This window comes from Egretta garzetta, unplaced genomic scaffold, assembly GCF_000687185.1.
Source record: "Egretta garzetta isolate BGI_Z169 unplaced genomic scaffold, ASM68718v1 scaffold368, whole genome shotgun sequence".
NCBI lineage: Eukaryota > Metazoa > Chordata > Aves > Pelecaniformes > Ardeidae > Egretta > Egretta garzetta.
In genome coordinates, this window is record NW_009260684.1 from 1676525 (window position 1) to 1682798 (window position 6274).

Sequence of the window (6274 nt, forward strand, 5' to 3'; positions counted from 1 at the left end):
AGCCGCCAGGTGAAGCAGGCAGCACTTTGTGGGTTGCAGCGGGAGCCCGCCTGTGAGGATTAAAGGGAATTATAGCCACTGCGTAAATGCACTGGTGGCAGCAAGCTGGAGCAGTAGCCGGCAAGGAGGCAGGAGCCAAGGTGCCACCCAAGAGCGGTCCCCAGCCAAGAGCATCCTCCCCCGGGCTCCCCATGGAGTGCAGGGAGAGAGGTCCCCTTATTCTCCATCTTATTCCTAACCACAGCAGGCCGGTCTCGTCCAAACCTTCCCTAAACATGGGTGAGAGATGCCCGTGCGGTGTTTCCCCCTCTCTATTTTCATAAGCCTGTACATGCCTGGCTCCAAACTCAGCCCCCAAAGGTGGCATCCATCCCTGCCACCCCCAGTCATATCAAAACAAGGTGTTGCCCCAAGCCAGGCACAGCCATTCCCTCCTCAGCCAAGGGGGGTGCCAAGGGCAATTCTCCCTGTGAGTGAGCCCCTCACTGGGGCATCCCCAGGATGGGTGCTGTGGGAGGCTGTCCCCAGCACGGGTGCGGGGCTGCAGGGATCGGCTCAAGGCTTGCAGGGAGCTGAGCTGGGGTCTGTTCCTGCAGGGACCAGATGGCTCGAGGGAGCCTGATCCTGCCCGGCACAGGTAGGGAGGGATCTGGGACCTCCGGGCAGACAGCCTGTGGAGCAGAAAAGCCACAAGGGATAGGAAGGTCCCAAACCAAGGGGCAGTACCAAAACATGGGCACTTTGGAAGGGGACAGGCCATGGGCTGGGGGCTGCTGACAGTTCTGCGATGCTCTTGGGGGGTTAATCTGTGCAATGATGCAACAAGAAAGCTATGGGAAAGGTCCCCAGCAAAGCCGGGCTTAACACCCCCACATTGCTGCCCTGGCACATTTTCAGCGCTGATTGCACATTGCTGGTGTGCACCTTCTCCATACACAGGGAGCCAGGGCTCTGGCCACGCACCCCACATCCTTTGAAGGAAAAACAGCCTCCAAGCCTGAAGGAACTGCACAACCCCCTAGACCTGACGATTACACGGTCCTTTCCAGGCTTAAAACCTACCAACCAACACATATCCCACCAGATCCACGCCTTAGGATGGCACAGTGGTGATGGGAGCTGCTGGAAATGGGTGGGAGACAGTGGGGCCTGATCCAGGCTTGGTCCCCTCCTGCCACATCTCCCACTATGGATTAAAAAAAAATATCCCCCAGTTTTCTCTCCCTAATTATGGCCAGGAAAGGTTTGCTGTGCTGGGGAGTGCGGTCTCTGCATTGTAATTAGGAGCCAGAACACAGAGCGTGCAAAATACAGGTCACCCGGCGCTATTATTACACACCTGGATGGTTTCCATTAATTAAGGGGGATAAAAAAAGGAAGGCTGTGGAGGGAGATGTGCAACACGGGAGCCTGAAGTGATGGATGTAAAAATACCCCGTGTGGGGACGAGCCACAGGTGATTCATGGGGACTTGGCAAAGCACAGCCAGCACAGGGACACTGAGCAGATGGGCTCCAAGGATGGGCTGGTGGCACATCCCCATCTGCACCGGCTCCATGGGTGGTGCTGGCACAGCCCTCCCAGCTAGAGCTAACGGAGTTTTGGGGTGTGTTTGTGTCTCGAGATGTGCACCTCCCCATTGCTGGTAGTGCACGGTAGAGAAGGGTGTTGCAGAATGCGTGAGCCAAGTGGCGGGTGCTGCGCAGAGGCACGTGGGCGAGGTGCAGAGCGAGATGCTCTCCCTAACGCCGAGTCCCCATCAGTTGGAGCAGAGGGAGTCTCCACTCCCACCAGCATTGATGCTGCTCACAGGCTTCGTACCGCAATACCAGGACTCTTCAGGACCCTCTGTCTGCACCCAGGTGGTCACCCTGTGAGCAGCATTTGGGTTTACAGGGCTCCCAGGAGCCTCTTTACACCCTCCTCTTCCTCGCTCTTCCCAGCAATACAGTCCAGCTCCTGCTGCCTCTTTGTGCTGGCTCTCCATCGCCCCACAAAAAAAAAAATGGGGATGTTATTTTTTTGTCCCCCAAACCTCAGACCTGAAGTTCAGTCAGGCAGGTTGAAATGCTCCCTCCAGCCAAGCACCAGCGCTGCCAGACTGCTTTTCCCTGCCTGCTTAGATAACAGCCCTTCGCTAAGCAATGAAAATGCGAGGAAAAGAGCAATTACTCTTTTTAAAAGCCAGCCAAGCACAGCCCCAACCCTCCCACCAGCGTAGTAGGCTGGGTTGGTCCTAGTGCCAAGATGTAGGCAGGAACCAGCAGCGTAGATTTGGTCCCCATGACCCAGCAGGTCCTCTCCTCTACCAGGGCAAAACCCTTCCCTGCAGCAGGGGAGAGGCTTGGAGATGCCTGGGGAGCCACATCCCGGCTCCTTCAATGCTAGAAAGAGGAGCCAGCAGCCATCAGGCCACCGATCACAGTATTTTTGCTCATATCCCATCCTTAATTTTCAGTGGAATAGGGAGGACAATGCTTAATTGTGTTGCGGGAGAAAGAAAATGATCTCACGGCTGTTCATGAAAGAAAAGGTTTCAGTTGGAAACGCCTGCGTGCCAAGGGAAATCACCCACTGACGGAGGTGGAACACAGGAACCAGCCACGCCACACCTCAAATCTCTTTTCCGTGAGGTTTCCGATGGGGAGCAGCAAGGGCTCAGCCCTTCCCAGGACCAGCAGAGACTGGATGAGTTCAGCATGGTTATTCAGGGATGTGGAGACACAGTCCCGGGACCACGAGCTGGGCTGAAAACCTCTTCTGCTTTCAGGCGCGTGATGCCCTTCCCCGCCGGAGCAGCCAGGGTGACTCAGGAGGCAGAAATCCCCCTGCTCTGAGGCCACCACCATGCCACCTCCTTCCACGGGCACAAGGCCACCACCGTGTCACCTCCCTCCATGGGGAACACCTCTGTGGGGCAAGTCGCCCCTCTATAGGGGATACTGGCACAGGTCAGATGTGCTATAACTATTTTTTCACCCCAGGGGACTAAGGATCTGGACTCCCCCAAAAGAGCCCCCCGGGGAACATGGGATGGCTTCGGTGAGCCGGCGTGCTGTCACCGTGCCAGGGGATGCTCCAACCAAAGCCGCAGGAGAGGCAGCTGAGGGAGTAAAAAGCCTCTTAATGACCACAAAAAGCAATTGTGGGCTTTTTTATTTTATTTTGTTTTTTAAATGCCGTTTCATTTTCTGGGATGGGCTTAATTGTGGTCATTAAGGTGGCGAGGGGAACACAGAGCCTCCACAAGGGATGGGCTGGAGAGAGGAGAGGGGGGCTTGGGGGGAGATCTCAGCCCCTCTGCTCCTTGATGGAAGGCCTTCCAGCCCCACAAACCATCCTCCTTCTCCCAACTGCCCCCTCAACTGCCAGCCCCTCTCCCTCCTGGCCGCTGCCTCAGTTTCCCCATCCCCTAACCAAGGACTCATGGTCACAGCCAGCCCCCCATGTGCTGCAGCAGAGATGCTCGTTGGGCTTTTCCCCCTTGAGGAACCGGACCCAAAACTTTTCCTAGCCTCAAGTTCCAAAAGCAAAGCATCTGTCCCCATCAAGGGGGATTTTCTCCATGGTTTCCAAGCACGCCGGGTCAGCAACACGGAGCAGGTGGAGGGGCCGCATCCTGCCCCCATGGCGAGGGCAGGCAGCAGAGCCCACACAGCCATGTGGTCCCCTATATTTTAACAGCTTTTTGAGGGTTTTGTGCAAAATGCACCAATACAGGCACATGGGGAAATTGCTTTCTGAAGCTGCTCCCGATGCACCAGCCTGTAACACTCAGGAAGGCCCCACCAGCTCCCCCACAAGCTGCCCCTTCCTCACATGTGGGGAGCCCACCCAAGGGCATCACCCCCAGCCACAGGAAGGTGAACAAACTCTAAGCATCATTTTTAGGGATGTAGGAAGCATCCAGGTCCAGTTTGCACAGCAACCATGAAAATGGCAATAAATAATTTTAAAAGGGAGGTGTGGGGATGCTGGGGGCCAAGGAAAAATGCTTTGTTCATGCCACGCTTAAGCAGCATGGAAAGGAGAAAAGCCATTGTTGTCCTGACGCCACAATAACAGTCGCCTATCTGCTCCTAAAGCTGTTGCAGTTCAGTTATTGGAGCCTTGTTGCCCCTCTCAATCTGTTCATGCGCTGAGCCACAGCTAACAAACCTCTAATAATGCTTAATCAGGAATATATGAGACCCTCTTGCATGCAGCTTTGCTGGCTAAAGAGTAATACCGACTCCCCTCCCCAACAGCAGGTCCCCCAAACCAACGGAGAAAAAAAAAAAAATGGAGCCCTTTTCCCAGGCAGCCCTTTGCCTTATGGCACTTAATTAGGAATAATTAATCAAGGGTGGTGCTTTGCTGACCGCCAGCTCAAGCAGGAGGACGGGGTGTTTGCAAGCTTGCGTACATTCAGTGGGAAGGAGTTTCTGCCCACCTTCCCCAGAGTTGTCATGGAAATTGTAATGGCTGTTGATTAAGATGCTGCGCTTGCCAAATGCAAACATGCCGCAATTTTCAGAGGGACTCCAGCCTGGAGGAGATTAGCTGGAGTAATCCTGCGCTGGGTTAAAGGGGAATTGTTGGAGGGAGACCTGTCCCCTTTCCAGGGATGGGGATGGAGAGAGAAACGAGATGCCCCACATCTGCCTAGTCAAGCTTCATGCTTTGTGAATGCAGCTTTAAAGGAATTTTTTTTTCTGCCCTGTCACTAGTAGGAATTAAAAAACCCCAAAACATTGGGAAGCAGGGAGCCAGGGTGGTATCCGCCACCAACTGCTGCCAGAAATGGCCAGTGCAGGCAGGGATGGCAGCAGGGAGCTCAGCACCCATCCCGGGTGGGGAGGGGAGAGGTTTCATCTCACTTTCCCTGCCCAGTTGGACCAGCAGGCAATCCCAAAGCTTCACCCCAAAACCACAGACCCATGAGCACCCATTCATTCCAGAGGTGGAAACAGGATTGGACCCACCCGCAGGGCCCGGCACTGCTGGGATGAGCCCTGCGGAGGGGACGGAGAGGGAGGCATTGCTCAGCGCCGCCTGAGCCCGCAGTCATCCGAGCGGCCATAAATAGACCCGATTTACATATGTAGGACGGAGCCCGCCACGCCAGCGTGGCCACGACCTACTTTCCTGCAGCCCCAGCGGGACATGGGCACGTTCAGGGGCTGCAACGGGCTCAGCTAGGCCCCCCCAGAGCAGCCCACCCCCCCTACGATGAGCAAAAATAGGTTGGGAGTCCCGCTTTTGACGCATCCCCAGGTTTTCGCACCCAAAATGGCAGCTCCCAGGGGATACAACGGCTGCTCGCACCTCCAAAGCGCTACCAGTGTTCATACCTACAGGAAGGGACTGGTGGGCTCAGAGCATCCGTCGGGTTTAATCACACACTCGCTGCAACTTGCTCTGGAGCTCTGAGCAAGCTCGGGCCCCCGTTCCCACACGTGCCACGCGCGGGGGCTCAGTTCCTGCACCTCTCCGTCTCCCGGTCGTCACTGCCATTCCAGAGTCGGCCAGCCCAAGGCTTTTGCAAAATGGGGCACATGGTACAAAGACCCCACGCACCCTCTCCACGGTATTTTTAATTCTATAAGCCTTTTTGCAACACTGAGCATAAAGCAATAAGCTTTTACCGGTGCCTCTGGGATGCTCCTTCCCTTAAGGACCGCAGAAACCGATTGGTTTCCGTACAAACACGGCTTTTTCCGTTAAGAAAAAAAAAAAGCTACATAATCCACCACCACTGAGCATCTTCCCGCTCACGGCGGTTCAGCAGCATTCACCTGTGGGTCTGAATTGGGGATGGCACCGGGAAGTCCCCGAGGGGAGAAACGCCGATATCTATTTCACACCCTGTTGTTCCCCTCTGCCTGCGCAGCCCTCAGCAAATACCCAGGCAGGAAGGAGGTTTCTGCTCCATCTTTCTACAATAGCAAAGATTCAAAGCAGCTTTAGCCTTCTGGTGGAAATACCCCTGCCTGACACATTTTATGTTATTTGTTCAGAGCTATTCAGGGCTTCCAGTCTCTGCTGTTGAAGAAAAACTTATTATTGTAGAGGGAAAATAAAAACCACCTCAACCAGCTCTCAGATATAGTCCCTGGAAGCAGGTGAGGAACAAACAACCCAAGCAAGAGGAGGGGGTTTCATTGCATCAGAGGCCTCTTTTTTCCATCCAGAGTAGTTTGCTGTAGCGCCCAACATCTGAAAGCACGAGGGGATGAGACAAAAGGAGAGAAATATTCTGCCTGGCCAGGGAGGGTGGAGAGGGGAAGAAAGA